At 49.0% G+C, this 19,839-nt stretch overlaps 1 protein-coding gene and 1 long non-coding RNA gene across 3 annotated transcripts in view; one reads left to right on the top strand and one right to left on the bottom strand.

Annotated features, from left to right (window-relative positions):
* The window catches only part of LOC141987423 (uncharacterized), an 80,377-nt gene extending 68,436 nt beyond the window's left edge, over positions 1-11,941 (bottom strand). For both annotated transcript variants that reach the window (XR_012639524.1, XR_012639525.1), the window contains exons 1-2: positions 11,785-11,941; positions 10,047-10,162 (exon numbers count right to left, since the gene is read on the bottom strand). This is a non-coding gene — a long non-coding RNA (uncharacterized LOC141987423). The remainder of the gene's footprint in view (positions 1-10,046; positions 10,163-11,784) is intronic.
* TMEM171 (transmembrane protein 171) overlaps positions 11,436-19,839 on the top strand; it is a 33,801-nt gene continuing 25,397 nt past the window's right edge. The window contains exon 1 of the mRNA XM_074952751.1: positions 11,436-11,482. The gene's annotated coding sequence lies outside the window, so the exon portion shown is untranslated. The remainder of the gene's footprint in view (positions 11,483-19,839) is intronic.

Below are 19,839 nucleotides of genomic sequence, written 5' to 3'. Positions count from 1 at the left end.
GTTCTGGTATTCAAAACTGATGCATCTATTAACCCAGCAACCATCACTTTTCCAGATCTTGTGGATGTTATTTCACAAAATCAGGGCCTGATCCTACACCCAGATCACTTGCCTCTACATAGAATCATAGAATCTCAGGGTTGGAAGGGACCTCAGGAGGTCATCTAGTCCAACCCCCTGCTCAAAAGCAGGACCAATCCCCAATTTTTGCCCCATATCCCTAAATGGCCCCCTCAAGGATTGAACTCACAACCCTGGGTTTAGCAGGCCAAAGCTCAAACCACTGAGCTATCCCTCCCCACAATATGACAGCATAGATGCTAGCTTGTTATGTGAACTAGATAGGAGCTATTCCACCAAGGTACAATATATTTTGATTCAAAGCAGAAAGGCTTCTATGGACTATTTATTATTTATTATTCTTGTAACATTCAATCAGCCTAGTTAAGAGTTCCTTTAGCTTTCAGCAGCATCTGCCTGTCAGCCTCCAATTCAAGGACATATTACATTCACACATCCAACTGTGTCCAAGTTCTTGAAAGGAATGATCCACGCATTTCCCCCAGTGATAGACTTTCCCATTCTCTGGGACTTAAATATTGTACTTTTGGCCCTAATGAATACCCCCCACCCTTTGTGCCTTTTGCACTGTGCTCCTTATACCATTCCTCTATCAAGGAAACATTTTTGACCCCCATTTTTACTCAAAGGGTGAGTGAGATTCAGGTGCTAATGGCTGGACCATCACAGTGAATTTTACAAAGACAAGGCAGCTTTAAACTAGGTTTTATGGGGCAGGAGACAAAACCCTACAGGTAAGTCAAAAACATGGAGACTTGGGTGAAGGGTTGGACGGTCGGGGGGATCAGAGCAGGGACAAAGGAAAGACAAGAAAGAACTTAGAGTGGAAATTGTCGAGGATCATCTGGCCCGCTGACTAATATCCCATGATACTCATCCATGGAAATAGCAGAGGTGCTTAATGATTTCTTTGTTTTGGTTTTCACCAAGAAGGTTGGTAGTGACTGGATGTCTAAATGAGGTATGGTCAGAAGGTAAAATAGGGAAAAAACAATTTAAAAATTACTTAAACAAGTTGGATGTCTTCAGGTCAGCAGGCCTGATGAAATGCATCCTAGAATACTCAAGGAGCTGACTGAGGAGATATCTGAGCCATTAGTGATTATCTTTGAAAAGTAATGGAAGACGGGAGAGATTCCAGAAGACTGGGAAATGGCAAATATAGTGCCCATCTATAAGGGAAATAAGGACAACCCGGAGAATTACAGACCACTCAGCTTAACTTCTGTACCCAGAAAGATAATGGAGCAAATAATTAAGCAATCAATTTGCAAACATCTAGAAGACAATAGATGATAAGTAACAGTCAGCATGGATTTGTCAAGAACAAATCATGTCAAACCAACCTGATAGCTTTCTTTGACCGGGTAACAAGCCTTGTGGATTGGGAGGAAGCGGTAAACATGGTATATCTTGACTTTAGTAAAGCTTTTGATACTGTCTTACATGACCTTCTCATAAACAAACTAGGGAAATGCAATCTCGATGGAGATACTATAAGATGGATGCATAACTGGTTGGAAAACCGTTCCCAAAGAGTAATCATCAGTGGTTCATAGTCATGCTAAAGGGCATAACGAGTGGGGTCCCACACGGATCAGTTTTGGGTCTAGTTCTGTTCAGTATCTTCATCAATGATTTAGATAATGGCATAAAGAGTACACTTATAATGTTTGTGGACAATACCAAGCTAAGAGGGGTTGCAAGTGCTTTGAAGGATTGGATTATAATTCAAAATTATCTGGACAAACTGGAGATATGGTCTGAAGTAAATAGGATGAAATTCAATAAGGACAAATGCAAAGTACTCCACTTAGGAAGGAGCGATCAGTTGCACACATACAAAATGGGAAATGACTGCCTAGGAAGGAGTACTGCGGAAAGGGATTTGGAGGTCATAGTGGACCACAAGCTAAATCTGAATCAACAATGTAACACTATTGCAAAAAAAGCAAACATTCTGGGATGCATTAGCAGGAGTGTTGTAAGCAAGACAAGTAATTCTTCTGCTCTACTCCGCGCTGATTTGGCCTCAACTGGAGTATTGTGTCCAGTTCTGGGCACCACATTTCAGGAAAGATGTGGACAAACTGGAGAAAGTTCAGATAAGAGCAACAAAAATGATTAAATGTCTAGAAAACATGACCTATGAAGGAAGATTGAAAAAAAAATGGGTTTGTTTAGTCCGGAAAAGAGAAGACCGAGAGGGGACATAGGTTTTCAAGTACATAAAAGATTGTTACAAGGAGGAGGGAGAAAAAGTGTTTTTTTAACCTCTGAGGATAGGACAAGAAGCAATGGGCTTAAACTGCAGCAAGGGAGGTTTAGGTTGGTCATTAGGAAAAAGTTCCTAACTGTCAGGATGGCTAAGCACTGGAATAAATTGCTTAGGGAGGTTGTGGAATCTCCATCAGTGGAGATTTTTAAGAGCAGGTTAGACAAACACTACCTGTCAGGGATAGTCTAGATAATACTTAGTCCTGCTATGAGTGCAGGGGACTGGACTAGATGACCTCTCGAGGGCCCTTCCAGTCCTATGATTCTATGTGGGCACTAATAATACTCCAAGATGTGACCCTGAGCAGACCAGAAGTGACTACCGGGCTCTGGGAATAAAGGTGAAGGAGCTGGGGGCATAGGTGGTGATCTCTTTGATCATTCCCAGGCATATAAATTCATCCTGGAGGTCAATGCATGGCTGTGTGGATGGTATTGCCAGGAGGGCTTCGACTTCAGCTTCCTTGACCACGGGATGCAATTCAAGAAGGACTTCTAAGGACTTCCACCTATCGAGGAAGCCAAAGAGCATATTGGATACAGACTGGCTAACCTAGTGAGGAGGGCTTTAAACTAGGTTTGACAGGGGCAGGAGACACAAGCCTACAGGTAAGACAAAAAGATGAAAACCTGGACAAAGGGTCAGAAGCTGGGGGGAGCGTGGGCAATTATAGCAGGGACAAAGGAGAGAATAGGGGAAATCCAATTAGTATCTTTTATGTCTGTACACTAATGCAAGTAGAATGGGGAGTAAACAGGAAGAACTAGAAATACTAGTGAATAATCACAATTATGACATAGTTGACATCACAGCTGGGATAATACACATTACTGGAATAGTGGTATAGAAGAGTACAGCTTGCTCAGGGAAAAAGGGAGGAAGTGTTGCCTTGTATATCAAAGATGTATACACTTGCATTGAGGTTGAGATGGTAATAGGAGACAGACTTGTTGAAAGTCTCTGTGTAAGGATAAAGGAGGTCAAAAAACAAGGATGATGTCATTGTAGGGGTCTACTATAAATCACCTCACCAGGAAGAAGAGGTGGATGAGGCTTCTTTTAAACAACTAACAGAATCATCCAAGGGACAGGACTTCATGGTGACTGGAGTCTTCAACTACTCAGACATTTTTTGGGAAAATAATACAGCAGGGCACAGATTATCCAACGAGTTCTTGGAATGCATTAGAGAATTTTTTATTTCAAAAGGTGAAGAAAGCAAATAGGGGTAAGGCTGTTCTAGATTTGAATTTGATAAATAGAGAGGAACTGGTTGAGAATTTGAAAGTGGAAGGCAGCTTGAGTGAAAGTGATCATGAAATGATAGAGTTCATGATTCTAAGAAATGGTAGGAGGGAAAACAGAATAAAGACAATAGATTTCAAGAAGGCAGACTTTAGCAAACTCGGGGAATTGGTAGGTAAAATCCCATGGGAAGCAAATCTAAGGGGAAAAACAGTGTGAGTTGGCAGTTTTTCAAGGAGATATTATTAAGGGCACAAGAGCAAACTATCCCACTACATAGGAAATATAGAAAGTATGAAAAGAAGCCACCCTATAGCATATAGCCTTGGTGCAAATATATCCCTGTGAATTTGGCTTGTTGCCACCCACTGTGTTTGCAATCTAACATTCTCTCCCACTTGCAATGTGGGCAATGGTTTGACATTCCTGTCATAGTATTTCTTCTGTTCCAACTTCCTGGCACATAGCTCATTTGTAACTACTTCAGGGTTAATTATGTTTGGTTCAAACAGATTGGTGAATGTTGACACCGAGGTTTTTGTCCTGCTCGTGAACCTCTGAATTGGTTAGTCTAATAAAGTAATGTGAAGTAAATTTTGATATTCTAACATTACCAAGTACAGATCTGCAATTTACAGTATGTTGCTACAGTTTTACTTGATGTTTTCTGCACCAGTTCTATTTCAAATAAATTTGAGTAGTAGCCTACTATTAAAAGGTAGCGTTTCCAATTTAATTCAGAAAGATTTGCTCCAACCTGTGATTGAGGATCTCAGTGATTTCAGACTTTCTTTTGAATCCTGTTTTCCTAACTGTATCTCAGATTTCACACTTTGGACATGTTTTCTTTGATGGCAGCATTCATATCAGGCCAGAACAGAACTGAGCTTTGCATTTGCACTTTTTAACACCCATAGAGGCACTATGAATTATGCTTAGCATTTATAAATTCATGGTGTGTGGTATTATGATATCATGAACTTTGTACAGAATCTCACCATATGCAGTAATTGTACCATTATAGCTCCAATACATGTTTACAGTTGGAGACATGAGGGCTTTTTCTATTGACAATTAATCTAGAATTGCTCTATCAAGCTGATTGGGTCATTTTGCATTTCTTGTCTGAACTTCTGAAATTTTATTTGAGAAATGGGTAGTGCATACCCTCCTGGGATTGGGGCTGTCTCTGTTTTTGCAATGCCTAGCACAGTGGCGCCCTGGCCTCTAGGAACTATCACAATACAAATAATTTCAAACTTCTCTTTCAACAGGACTTAGAAATACTTACAAGAGTGCCTATAAATAGTGAGATCAAAGAAGCTCCTTTCCAAGCCTGTATCTCACATTTAATGAGTATCTTTAGAGTTTCATAATTTTATTTTAAGTCTAAGAATTGCTTTGCACAGTGGTTTCTGCAAATATTGAATTGATGTTCATTAAGTAAACACTGGTCAGTCTGTTCAGTGAATGAGGTAGGGTTCTTATAGAAAAATAGTATGTGATCATGTAATTAAATACTCTATAGAATGATGTCTATGCACAAGAAGACTGAAGTATGGTTGCACAGACAACTTGTCCCAGTCCTATCTCTTCCCCACCCCGGCTCCTTGTCCCAGTCACATTCTCCTCATCTAGCCATTCCAGTCTCCACTCCTTAGGCTTCTCCTCCCAGTTGGAATCTCCCCTTGGGGTTCTCTGTCCCATTCTTCTTGCCCAACCATTCCTAGTTCCCTCCACGTAGCCGGTGTCCCCAGTCTCCTTGCCCAAACAGTCCCATCCCCCACCTCCCAGTTCTTCATCCGATATCTCCCCTCAACTGGCCTTCAGTTGCCCTCACCTACATTCCTTGTCCTAAGTGACTCCTAATACCAGTCTCTCTCCGCAGACTCCCAATCTAGTCTCAGTGTCCATCCCCCACCACACACACACACACCTTTCCTGGCTCCTTGTCACAGTCTCTTCGCCCAGCCAGGGCCAGTTCTCATCCCATACCCTTGTTCTTCTCTTTCCCCTAACCCCACTGATTCCCAATTCTAATCTCCTTGATGAGTCAGCCCCAGTCTCCACACCAAACTCTTCATCCAATCTCAGTCTCTCCTTCACCCACGGGCTCCCACTCCCCTCCATAACCCTTGCTGGCTGCTAGTCTTCTTTCCCAGTCCCTTTCCCCACTTCCTTCCAGTCTCTTACCCAGTCACTCCCAGTGTCCCTTCACTTGGTTTCCAGTCCCAATCTCCTCCCAAGCTCTCAGTTTCTCACTTCCTCACCCTGGGACCAGTTCTTGTCCCCACTGTATTGGAATCAAGAAGCTTCCTCTTCTACATTGCCTAGGCCCAGAGGAATGGTCAGCAAAAGCACAGCAGAAAGTCTCTCCCTGTTCTCATTTCCGGTGCCTGGACCCAAACCCAACACATCCCAGAGATGTAATTGCACGGAGAGTTCTGTTTCACCTTGGCTGAAGCATGCTTAGCAAGGACAGAATCTTCAAAGATTTTAGCTGTTAAGTTCTAGCAAGTACGCAAGCAAGTACAAACTGCAATTTCTCAAAGGCTTATAAACTGGCCAAATTTGGAAGATCATCATAGGCACGTCACTGACACAAAAGCCACCCCCCCCCCCCCGCCAAACTCCAAGTCTCTGCTCCAAAGCATGGTGGCTCTAAAGCTTTTCCAGACAAAAGGTCACCAGCATTTTTTAACATGAACAAAACAACATATTTAGGCTTGGTAGGATTTGATTTAAATTAGTAGATGACTGTAAACATCAATTTCAGCCAACATTCCAGAATCGACAAAAAAAATCTCCATCAGTAACAGCTCTAGTGCAACCTCCCCCCATACATTGCACCTACAGGGATTGGGTGTCACTGCCCCGCAGCAGCAGATAGAGCCCTCTGCAACCCTTCTGGCAAGGGAGAGAGGGAGCAGGGCCATGACAGCGGACCTACAGAGGGCTTCCTGCACAGCTATGGGGCCAATGAACCTGGATCCCTGCAGGTGCAAGGAAGGCTATGGTCCTGGCCAGGAAGACAGAAGATCCCTGGGCTAGGACTGCAAGGAGTGGAACTAGTTCTTGGCTGTAGGGGAGGCCACCCTGCTGCTGAGTGGCTCCTGATTGGGGACAGGCTCACCCTGCTCCTTGCAGTCCTAGGCAGAAGTTTCTGTTCTGTTTTGCCAGGATGTCTTTCCTACACCTTGTGCTAGCAGGGATCAGGTGCCACCAGCCCTTTGGCAGAACAGAGAGTTCTCTGCAGCCTAGTACTGGATTTTGCGCCATGGCGCCGGGCCCACAGTCCAAAGGGGCCCCAGCCTGGACCACTCTTCTCCGCCCCCTGTTCTGCCGCCACAGGAGAGAAGTTTCTTGCTGCCGGCTCCTGCTACAGCAGGACAGGCTCTGCCAGCAGCCAAGCTCCTCCCCTGCCTCTTCCCCGAGGGGGCTACATTCCCTCCCTCTCTCCCTGCAGCCAATCAACTGTTTGCCAGCAGGAGGGAGGGGGATGAGCGGAGCCTCAGCACACTCGCTGCTCCTGGGAGGAGGACGAGAAGAGGCGGGGACAGGACCTTGGCGAAGCACCCCCATGACCCCAGCCCACACCCCTAGCCCCCTGCCCTGACTCCTGCACACCCCACACATGCCCAGCCCTCCTCACACCCCATGCCTGACTCCTGCACCCCCCCACATCTCCACCCCCACTCTGAGCACCAAACTGGAGCTCCTGCACCCTCCCATTCCCACCTGCACCCCTTGCAACAAACAGGAGCGGCCCCAGGTAAGCGCTCCACACCCCAAGCTGCTGCCGAACCCTGAGCCCCCTCCTTCACCCTAGCTCCTGGCCAGACCCACCACCCCAACATTTTTTTAAGATTTTTTTTTTATAAAGCGCTCTTACCCAAAGCACTTTACAATAGTTAGCTAATGGTACAAACAATATTTGGAAAGATCATTAAGTGGTCCGTCGAGTGGTCCACTCCATGATTTCCAAGTGGTCTGTGGAAAAATAAATTAGACTACAAGAACAGTCAAGGTACCTCACTTTATTTTCATTTATTTGCTATTACCTATAGGAGGAGGATGAAGAAAAAAATGAAAAATGTGAGCGGGGGGAGATAAGAGAGAATGTTCTTTATCTTGGCTGGGTCCCAAGGAGGGGCCCCAAAAATGAAGCTGAACACAAGGCCGGGGGGCCCCACTAACTCTAAATCCACCACTGGCTGTCACATCACCTGGGCTGCGGATACTGTCAGCTGATCCCCACAGTCTCCAACCTACCTGGGCAGTACAGCAGACATGGCTCTGCCCACTAGCTCCTCTCCACTCCCTAGTCCACCCACCACTTGCTCCCTCCCCCCCACCCCGGGCTTTTCTGGCAGCCCTGTTGTCAGGTATCCAGTTTTAGACTGGAAACTCCAGTAGAAAACAGGACCTAAGGGCAGGTCTTCACTACCCGGATCGGCAGGTAATGATCGATCTATCGGGGATCGATTTATCACGTCTCATCTAGATGCAAATAAATTGATCCCTGAACGTGCTCCCTGTTGACGCCGGAATTTAGGTTGACCCCCCCACCCCAGTGTAGACTAGGGCTGAGTGTCCGGTTAGCAGTGCTGACTGGAAACTAAAAGTCCAGTTATAGGAGTAACCACGTTAACCTCCGCTCCTCCCACTCCCAACACCCACCTCAAGAGGCTAGAAGAGAACCTGTCCTGCTGCTGCGGGAGGAGGGGCAGCTCAGTGCAGAGAGAGACAAAGAGAATGGGCTAGAACAGAGGTGGGCAAACTATGGACTGTGGGCCACATCCAGCCAGCGGGACCCTCCTGCCCGACCCCTGAGCTCCTGGCCCCGACCCTGCTGTTCCCCCGCAGTCTCAGGGAGCCGTGCCGCTGGCACAATGCTCTGGGCATCTGGGCAGCTCAGTTGCAGAGTCATGGCCTGAGCTGGTGCTCTGGGTGGCACAGCTGTAGCACCGCCAGCCACTGGTGCTCCAGGCAGCATGGTAAAGGGGCAGGGGGAGTTGGATAGAGGGCAGGGGAGTTGGGATGGTCAGAGGGTGGGGGTGGGGGTGTGGATAGGGGTCAGGGCAGTCAGAGGGTGGGGAACAGGGGGGTTGGATGGGGCAAGGTCCCAGGAGGGCAGTCAGGAATGAGAGGGGGGTTGGATGGGGTGGCAGGGGGCAGCCAGGGGTGGCGGGTTGGGGGTGGTCAGGGGACAGGGAGAAGGGGTGGTTGGATGGGGTAGGAGTTCCAGGGGGGCTGTCAGGGGGCGAGAAGCGGGGGGGGGTCAGATGGGGTGGGGGTCGGATAGGAGGTGGGGGCCAGGCCACTCCTGGCTGTTTGGGGAGACACAGCCTCCCCTAACCAGTCCTCCATAGAATTTTGGAAACCCGATGTGGCCCTCGGGCCAAAAACTTTGCCTGCCCCTGCGCTAGAACCAGGTAGGTACCTGCTCTATGTGGGGAGGGGGGAGGGGAATCCTGTTTACCCTTTCCCCAGCCCTGCTGCGCTTGCTGTTTACCCGTGGCCCCTCCCTTGCTCCAGGGACCAACCCTAGCTCCCCCCCACTGTGCTTTTGCCCCTGGCCCCTTTTACAATCATTCCCCGGGGGGACCCACAAATATGTTTGGCGCCGGGCCCACAAAAAGTTAACCCAGCCCCGCTGTCATGGCTTTGTTCACTTCCTCATCAGCCAGGCGCAGGGGGCCACCCCAGACAGAACAGCTCAGCAGCAGAGTCAGTGGCCTCCCCCATGGCCACAGGCTCAACTTTCTCCTTGCAGCCCTGAGCACAGTGTCTGTTCTGCTTGGCCAGGACTGCAGTCTTCTCCACACCTTGCACTTGAGTGTTTTGGGCCCCTGGGCTGTGTAGAGAGTCCTGCAGCCCTCTTGTCAGTACTGCCCTATCCCTAATCCCAACCCTATCCCACTTAGTTTCCCACAAAAATAAAAAATAAAAAATTGGAAAAAACAAAAATTTATATTTCTTGTGTAAAGCCTCCGCTCAATCCAGTAGAATGCGATTGTAAGATCTGTAACTTTTCAGTCATTGCTAGTATGATCATTAAGTTCTGTAACCTTTTGCAAACGTAACTTTTAGTCATTGTTAGCATAGACTTTTAAATTTTATAACTTTTGCAAGCTTTGTAACCATTTCAGTTACCACTTGTATAACCCCGGAGCTTTGCAACATCGCATGACGCCATAAGGGCGTGTGAACAAGGACTGGGTGGAGAGGAACTGCAAAGAGAAAAGAGCTCGGAGCCAGGCGTGTCTGATGTAATCTGCCCTGAGAAGGCAATCACGGGATGCTGTAAAGAAAAGAAGAACCTGATATGCATGAAAACAATAAGGTCTGGCAATGCTTCTCGGTGATGGACACAGAAGGAAAACTCAGTGTAAGTGACAGGAGCTGCCCAGTTCCAATAAAAGGAAGAAAGCACGCTCACAATCTCTCTTCTTCTTGACCTGCTCGCCGGCCTGGATCCGTGACCGCAGGTGGACACACCACATCTACTATACTGCGGCTTCTTGCCTTCCTCTGCTGTCTCCGGTAATTCTCCACCTGCATGAGTGTGTGGGTGCATGAATAAGCTCCATCCTTTTTCTGTTTGATCCAATAGCGGCATTTAATAAAACCAATATAAATGTAACCCTGGGTTGGTTTCTAGTGAAACTGAGGTAACCATATTAATCATCAAAATTGAAAAAAAATAAGAACTGAAGTCTAAGCCTACATATATTTTTTCCCTAGCCTCACTCTTGGAAATTGCTGAATACCCCTTTTAGCTTTTAAAAAAAAAAAAATCCACAACTCCACCTGAGGCCCACACCTGGCCTGGAAACACTTCAGCCCTCTGGCAAAATTATAAGCAACTGAAACCAGGGCCCTATAATGAGAAGGGTGGGGTACAATAGTAAATTATGCTACTCCTCCTGCTGATAATAAATGACTTTCTAGCCGTTCCGGGGCACTTTTGTATTTTTCTCCTAGCTGGCTTTAAAATACCCCCCTGTGTGTGTTTGCTCTTCAGTTAATCCGCTGGGAAATCTCCCATCTTCCCCGACTAGCAATAGTTTGTTTAGAAGTGTATTCTAACCAGTTTTAGGGAGTGCAACCAGGAAGAGCTCTTCAGCTCAGCCTTCCCTTTTCCCTCCAGCCAATCAAGGAGAACAGGGCACCTTGGCCCCAGGCGGCAAAACACGCCGCTCATAAGGCAAACTGGTGGGGCTGGTCTGGGTTTAGTGGTTGGTCCTAACCCAGCGCAGGGAGCTGGACTTGATGATTTATCCAGGTCCCTTCCCGCTGTACTGGGCTGTGTGTATTACTAACTCACTCCTATGGCAGCGTCCACACCCTTGCCCTGCCGTTGCGGGAGGGAATAGGTCCGGCTGTACATTGCACCAGCGAGGGCGCGCGCGGGGAGGGGGGGGATCTGCCCCCCCCCGGGGCCCACGGGAGTTTCGGGTCCCTGCATGGGGGCCTGTGGCTGTTGCTGGGCTAGACACCGCGCCACGACCTCTGTGACCTGGCCGCTGCCCCTCCCGCCCCGGGAGCCGCTGGGCCCGGCCCGTCTGCGCTTCCCCCCCCCGCCCTGCGGCTCGCCGCCTCCCTCAGGCTGCCGAGGGGAGGCGAGGCGGGGTCCGGCGGCCGCCGCGCCGGGGCACAGCCCGCGGCCTGCTCGCCCCGCCCGGAGCTCAAGGTCGCAGAAGGTGCCAGCCAGAGCCGGCCCCGGCACGTCAGCGCCGCCTGGCCCCGAGCCCGCAGCCAGCGCCGCCCATCGCTCCCTGGGCGCCGCCTCAGAGGCTTAAATAGCGGCTCCCGCCGCCGCGCCGGCCAGCACGAGCCGGGCGCGCTGCCCCTGCCCCGCCGCCGCCTCCTCAGGTAAGGGCCGCGGTAGCCCTGCGCTCCCCGCGGGCTGGGGCGGGAAGCGGGCGGATACCGCTCCCCCCCGCAGAGCAGCGGGAGCCTCGGGATCCGGCGCCGCTGCCTAGGCTGGAGCCGGCGGGGATGGGCGCGTTAGAAACAGGGGGGCAGCTGGGTCCGCGCCCCGTGAGGGAGGGGCTCAGCCGGAGCAAGCCGCCCGCGTTGCGCTGAGGGCGGGGAGAGGCGGAGTGTCGCCTTCCTGCGCCTCCCCTTCCCACCAAGCTCCGCTCGCTTGGGGCCGGTCTTCATCGGGGGTTTACCTGGCGCTGCGTGAGCGGCCGGCGTGACGGGCAGCCCGGGGCTGCGTGCAGAGCTCCGCGGCTGAGCCTCGGCTGGCGGCTGCCTGGCGTTTCCCAAACGCCACAGCCAAGGCTGGGGCGCCCACCAGGGGCTTCTCCTGCGGCAGCAGCCTCCCTGGCGGATGGGGGCGGGGCTAAGCCATGGCCCCGCCCCGCTCCGCTCAGGAGCCGCAAACCCTGGGGGCAGTGGGGCTGGGGCTGGGGCTTGGGCTTGCATTCAGGCTCACCATCCCCTCCCATGGCCCCTGGCCCCCACCGCCTCCTCTGGACCCGGGCGTGCAGCAGGCGCCTGCCCTGGGCTCTGACCGTGGGGCTTCTGGTTCTGTCCCTGGGCTCTGACCGTGGGGCTTCGGGCCCCGTCTCTGGGCTTTGACCGCATGGCAGCGGGCTGCGGCCACGTGGTTTGGGCTCTGGCAATGGCATCCAGCCCCAGCCTCCCATCGCCCCTGACCCCACGGTGTCCTCCGGCCCCAGGTTTCAGCCACAGGCCCCAACTTTCATTTTTCTGGGAGGGGGGGATGCTCCTCCACCTTGAGGCTCGGCCCCCACTCTGCCCCTTCCCTTAAAGGCCCACCTTCGCTCCACTTCTTCCTGTCCCCACTCCGCCCTGCCAAACAGCTGATCAGCGAGTGGCTGGTGGGTGCTGAGCACACACTATTTTTTTTCCATGGGTGCTCCAGTCCCGAAGCACCCACAGAGTTGGCACCTATGGTTTCAGCTGCATGCTCCATTCCCCGGCCATGTGGTGGCGGGCACCTGGCTCCAGCCATTGGGCTTCAGGCTCTGGCCCCCAGTTGTGCGATGGCGGGAGCCAGCCCCAGGCTAATCCCTCATGCTCCTGTTGCTCCAGCCCCCATGCCTGACTGTGCAGCTATAGGGCTCTGGTCCCTGGTCTCTCCCCCATCACTCCTGGCCCTGCTGTCTCCCCCAGTTCCCCATCCATCCCTCCAGGCACCCACTGCTTCCCTTATCCTTCACCCCTGACCCCTAGCTGCCTCCATACACACCTCCCCCTGCAGGGCTTAATTTGTCCCCCAGCTTGCCAGGGCTGTGTATGTCTGTTGTGAAAAGTGATATTTGTATGTTTGTTGATATAACTTTTCACTGCCTCCCAGCTAGCTAGCAAGTCTGCTGCTGTGCAAAGTGATATTAACAAACACAAATACCACTTTTTACAGAAACAGATTTACTGGCTAGCAAGTCTAAAAAGAAAAAAGCAACCAAAAGAGCAAAAGAAACAACAACAACAAAAGACAAGAACATGCAAAGCACCTTATTACTCCTCATATACCTGACAAGGTTCTAAATTAACAGTATCAACTCAAGAAAGGAACCTGAGTGTCACTGTGGACACTCAGTGAAGACATTGCCTTAATGTGCAGCTGCACTTTTAAAAAAGCAATCTAACTGTTAGGTTGCATAAGGAATGGGATGGAGAATTCATAGAGTCCAAGGCCAGAAAGCGGGGCCATAACCAGGGCAGGGCAAGCAGGGCAGCCGCTCAGGGTGCAAAGCCAAATGGGGCAGAAAAATTACGAAAAAACAGAAGGGAGAGCAAATATGCTTGCTTGCCCCAGGTGCTAATATCCCTAGTCACAGCTCTGCCAGAAGTGACCATTATGATCATCTAGTCCAGGGATTCTCAAACTGGGGGGCGGGACCCCTCAGGGGGTCACAAGGTTATTACATGGGGGGTCGCGAGCTGTCAACCTCCACTCGAAACCCCGCTTTGCCTCCAGCATTTATAATGTGCTAAATATATAAAAAGTGTTTTTAATTTATAAGGGCGGGGGTGGGGTTGCACTCAGAGGCACCATGCAGCTCAGCCCCACTCTGGCACTCCGTCCGGGGCACTGGGTCGGGGGCCGCATTCTGCGGCTCAGCCCCGCTCTGTCAGGGGCACTGGGTCGGGGGCCGCATCACGCAGCTCCCGGAAGCTGCAGCATAGTCCCGTTCCGGCTCCTACGCGCTCCAATGGGAGCTTCAGAGATGGTGCCTGAGGATGGGGCAGCATGCAGAGCTGCCTGGCTGCGCCTCAGCATAGGAGCCAGAGAAGGGACATGCCACTGCTTCTGGGAGCCACTTGAGGTAAGCGCTGCTAAGAGCCTGCACCCCATAGCCTCTCCTCTCGTCCCAATCCCCTGCCCCAGCCCTGATCCCCCTCCCTCTCTCCAAACCCCTCCTCAATCCCAGCCCGGAGCACCCTCCTGCACCCCAAACCTCTCATCCCCAGCCCCACCCCAGAGTCCGCACCCCCTCCTGCATGCCAATCTCAATTTTGTGAGAATTCATGGTCCGCTATACAATTTCTATTCCCCGATGTGGCCCTCGGGACAAAAAGTTTGCCTACCTCTGTACTATAGTGATGAGTACTACAGGAAAGCCCATGAGAAAATTAATAATTCTGTCTTCAGAGTAGGGCCACACTCTGAGTGAGAATAAAACAAAATATTGAATAGCTGCTTATTCAGTGAACACTGTTCATTCTGGGCAATGAAGAGGCAGGGGTCACTGTGGAGAAAAAATGTATGTGATCATGTAATTAAAGACTGTGTCATAATGCATATGCCCCAGGAAGCTGAACTAAGTTTCCACAGGCAACCATAATTCTGGTATTTTCTAATTTTAACATTGCAACTTAAATAATCTTTTAATTTAGGGAGTTTTTTGTGCGTAATATCTTAAATTTTTCAAAAAAGCAAATTGAAAAAACATGTGGCCTATCTATCATGTGGTTTCCTATTAACACTTCCATGGTACATCAGCAGGGTTGGAACCTTTAGATCCACTTCACAGACCTCTGCCGCTTGAGCTAATGGAGTCACTGTTAACAGTAATAAGTTGTCATCCTCTCTAGGTGGACCAGCACAGAGTGGGGTGGGACACTTTGCCACTGTGTTTCACAGGTTTTGCTGACAGCAGAGGAATGGCGAGACTCAGGAATCTAGGGTTCCATTTCAGGTGTTGGAGAGGAGTGTGCTGTAGTGGGAACAGACACTTCTGCACCATTCCCAGCAATCTGTCCATGTCCTTCCACTGGCTCTTTGTTCCAGTCCCAGTCTCCATTCCTCAGGCTTCTCATCCCAGGCCCAGCCTGTCACAATTCACCACATCACAGTTCTTGAATTAACTGCACCCCTGACCCCCTCATGGTTTCCATGAGGGTGCCCCAGGTAGGTCTGAGGCCACTAGCCATCACCTTTCTTGGGGTGGGATGCCTTAATGCTTTCCCTCTAGCTCACAGTCTTAAGCTTCCAATTCTTTCAATTCACTGTGATCACCAGAGCAGGTCTGAGTTCAGTTCAGCACCTGCAGTTGTACTCTCTGAGGCAATGATAGGGGTAGCCGGTGATCAGTCAGCTCTCATTAAACCAAAGTACTGTTTATTTAGAAAAAAAATTATTACAAAGAACACACATCTTAAAACAATGACCAGCTAACATGCATCCCTGGTTTTCCAGGCAGTCACCCATCTTTCATGTGGAGACTCTGATACGTTCTAAAATACTTCAGGCCCTCTCACAGGGACTGATTTTGTTGGACACAGTCTCATGCCTGTCAGTTTCCAGATGACGTCTGTGTACCAGCCTCTCCCTAGGTTAGAGCCATCCCTTAAAACAGTCCTTTGTATTTAGGCCTCTAGAACCAGGTTGAACCAGGATATGAACTTCACCCTGGGGTGGTGCTGTGAAACTTCAAAAGGTACTTTACCTGCATTGTTGCAATATTGGGGATTTGCATTGCATTGAGGATCTGCTGTTGTCTTTAGTTCCTGCAGGAAACGCACCTTATCTGACCTGTTTGGCCCTGAATACAATCATGAGCCTGCCCATAAAGAGACATATATTATAAAGTTAACACAATCATCTTTGTGTATTGCCTGTTTACATAGAATTGCATCTGTCACACCGCACTCCCAGGTCCTTTGTTCAATCTGGTAGCCGCGTTAGTCTGTATCAGCAAAAACAACGAGGAGTACTAGTGGCACCTTAGAGATTAACAAATTTATTTGGGCATAAGCTTTCGTGGGGTAAAACCCACTTCATCAGATGCATGGAGTGGATGAATGCATCTGATGAAGTGGATTTTAGCCCACGAAAGCTTACGCCCAAATAAATTTGTTAGTATCTAAGGTGCCACTAGTACGCCTCACTGTTTTTGTTTTTGTTCAATCTGTGTCCCACCTGCACTCCCAGCCTCTTAGCCCAACCAGTTCCCTCCCTCCTGGCTCCTGTCTACCCTGTCTCTGATCGGTCTTCCCTTCCCCCATGCCGACTTCCATTTGTCTGCCACTGTTTCTCCTTCCTTCCCAGGCTCTTCATCCAATCTCAGTCAGTCTACCTCCTCCCCCGTGCCAGATCCTTGTCCCAGTTTTCTCCCTGCACACCAGCTCCTTGTCAGATCTGGCCCCCTCCTCTCCACTGATTGCTAGTGCTATATTCTTTGCCCAGCTAGTCGCAGACTCCCCACTTCCTCATTCAATCTCCATCTCCTTCCTGTCCCCCTAACCAGTCATTTCCCTCCCTGGCTGCCAGTCCCAATCTCTTTTTCCCAGCCTGTCCCACCTGTCTGGCCCTTTGTCTCAAACTACTCTTTCTTCCCTCCCCACTATCTAGCTCTTGTCCCTGCTGCATTTGAGTCAGACACCTTCCATGCTGCCTGGACCCAGGGCTGAAGGGGTGAAGCCAATCTTCCTCTGCAGCTGTAGTTCCTAGCTGCTGCAGAGCAGAGTGAGACCAGCTTTGGAACTGAGAGCAAGAGAACTGTCACTCTTGTGCTCTCAATGCCCCTGCTGGGCTCAGGCACCTTGGAGGAAGAAGGTGACTGACGTTTCAGATGGCACTCAGTCAAAATGGCTTGATTTCCCTATAGTCTTCACATATGGAAATGAGGCTAATCTCCAGTAAAGATGACTGTCCTCTCCCTTTGCTTTTAATTGGGCTCAACAGCTGTTCTCAGGGAAGATGGCTACCTGGAACTCTATGGTTAAAGTATGGGAACAGAGAGGGAAATTGAGAGGAAAAGGAGGGAAAACACAGCGGTCAAGTGAGACCTATAGGAGACTACAGAAGCAGAATGAGAGTGGGACCAGTGTGGGGATTAGCCACCGGGCCAACAGGGCCTGTGCCCAGGGGCCCTGGGGACTGCAGCAGAAGGGGTGGAGAGGGCCCCCCACTTGCTCTGGCCCAGGCCCCACAAAAGCTTAATCCACCTATGAGTGGGACAGGAAACTGGATGTGGTAGGGAGGAAAATAGAGCAGTGATAAGGAAGGTGTATGGAGAGAGTGGCTGGCTAGGATAAAAGGAGTTTCCCATAGTGGAAGGCTCGCACTATGTGCATTTTTAATGTTAAATTTTGAACCTGGAATAGTCACACACAAATTGGGGGCAGGCAATTTAAAGGTTTAAAAACTCAGGAGGCAGACAAAGAAAAATATTTTTTTTAAATCTTGATTATTATTTTTTTTAATAATTAGAGGTGCCAATTCTGATCACAATTACTAATGATAGAAGATCACTCGTTACCGAGTATGATCATCTTCCATGGGAGTTATGGGTCCTCAGGTGGCTAATAAGGCCAATCCTTGAACCACAAGTTCTATTACAATGAGGACAGATATTTTCAGGCTCAGCAGGAGGCTGTTGACCATGACTGGAAACCAGTCTCTCCTTCCTCCTGCACTTCTTGTCCCCTTCGGCTTGTCAGTGAGCAAGTTCAAAATGCAAGGGACCATCACGTAGGACTTCACTCCATTTTAAGCGATCCTACGCAAGTGTCTCCCAAGTGTCAATGTCAATATTACACTTTTTTAGGTTGTCCTTCAGCAAATCCTTGTAACGCTTCCATTGTTCACCCACGTTACGGTACCCTTCTTTCAGCTGAGAGAGCAGGACCTGTTTTGGGAGGCAATGGTCTGGCATCCGGACAACTTGACCAGTCCAGCTGAATTGCTGACAGATGATCATTGTCTCAATACTGGTGGTCTTTGCCTCTTCCAGAACATTAATATTGGTGCACCTGTCTTCCCATTTGATTTTCAGAATCTTACAAAGGCAGCATTGATGGTGCCTCTCAAGGACTTTCAAGTGGTGTCTATAGGTTGTCCAAGTTATGGACTCATACAACAGTGTTGGGAGAATAATGGCTTGATAAACAAGAAGCTTGGTGTCTGTTCAAGTGTCGTGATCTTCAAAAACCCTGTGCCGTAAACAAGAAAAAGCTACACTGGCACAGCTCAGGCGATGTTGAATTTCTGCATCAATATCTGCCTTGGATGAAAGATGACTTCCAAGGTAGAGGAAATGATCGACATTCTCCAGTGCCACTCCATTGATTTTTATAGATGGGGCATGTAATACCTCATTTGGAAAGGGCTGATAGAGCACTTTAGTCTTCTTGATATTAAGAGTGCCAATGCTTACGCATGTCTTGGTTTCAAACACATTCAAGATCGTTTGAAGATCTTTCTCAGAGTGGGCAAAGATTGTGTTGTCATCCGCATACTGAAGTTCCACAATAGATGTTGTGGAAATCTTATTCTTGGCTTTCAGCCTGCTAAGCCTGAACAGCTTTCCATCCATTCTGTAAATGATTTCAATACCAGTTGTCAGAGTAACAGCTATGTTAGTCTGTATTCGCAAAAAGAAAAGGAGTACTTGTGGCATCCGATGAAGTGAGCTGTAGCTCACGAAAGCTTATGCTCAAATAAATTGGTTAGTCTCTAAGGTGCCACAAGTACTCCTTTTCTTTTTGCAAATACCAGTTGTAAACTTCCCAGCAATTAAGTAAGGAATGATGGCAATAAAAACCGCAAACATGGTTGGAGCGATTATATAGCCCTGTTTGACTCCTGTTTGTACTTTGAAAGGTTCTCTCTGGGAGCCAGTGCTGCTCAAAACAGTCGCTTTCATGTTATCATCAATTGTAGGACATTGATGTATTTATCAGGACATCCAATCTTAGAAAGTACAGTCCAGAGGGCCCGGCGATTCACGGAATCAAAGGCTTTAGTTAGATCAATAAAAGCCATGTACAGTGGTTGGTTTTGCTCCTGACACTCTTCTTACAGCTGCCGTGCTGTGAAGATCATATCTGCAGTTCCACGACGTGGTCGGAAACCACTCTGTGATTCCGGTAAAATTTCTTCTGACAGGCAGAAGGTAGGTTGCAAGGATCCGCACCTGCAATGGCTAGGAGGGAGATACCACGATAGTTTCCACAATCCACTTTATCCCCTTTCTTGAAGAGGGTGACAATCAGGGCATCCCTCATTTCACTGAGTATCTCCTCCTTTATCCAGATTTTAAGGATAAGCAGGAAAAGCTACCGAATTAGCTCTGGTCCACTGTTTTTAAAGATTTCAGCAGGGATCCCATCTAGACCAGCTGCCTTGTTGTTCTTCATCTGTTTGGTGGCATTGTGTACCTCATACAAATTGGGAGGGTATCCGAGCTCAACCCTAAATGGTCGTTGAGGGATTTGCTCAAGGACTTCATCTGGAACCATAGAATTACAGTTAAGGAGATCTTCAAAATGTTCTTTCCAGCAAGAATTGATGACTTCGTTGTCCTTCAGAAGTGTGGTTCCATCCTTAGAGCGAAGAGGATTCGTACCATGACAAATTGGCCCCTATACAGCCTTGGTGGCAATAAAGAAACCACATGTACTGTGGATTTCCATGAGATGTTGGCATTCTTGCGCTTTCTCAGTCCACCATTTGTTCTTGAGTTCTCTGGTTTTACACTGGCATCAGCTTCTCTCCTTATATTACTATTTATGTCATTCTGCCAAGCACGAAATGCCATTCTTTTCTCATTTATGAGTTGCTCAATTTCAGCATCATTCTCATCAAACCAGTCCTGATGTTTTCTGGTTTGGTAACCTATAGTTTGCTCACAGGCATTGATGATTACTGCTTTCAACTGACTCCAATGTTCCCCAGTTTCTTCCGGAAACTCTGATGGGAGCTGTTCTTCTTAGACTGCTTGGTCATACTTAATAGGGTCCTTCAAATC

This window comes from Natator depressus, chromosome 5 (assembly GCF_965152275.1).
Source record: "Natator depressus isolate rNatDep1 chromosome 5, rNatDep2.hap1, whole genome shotgun sequence".
Classification (NCBI taxonomy): domain Eukaryota; kingdom Metazoa; phylum Chordata; order Testudines; family Cheloniidae; genus Natator; species Natator depressus.
Note: the sequence above shows the minus strand (reverse complement) of the source record. Positions and strands in the feature narration are given on the sequence as shown.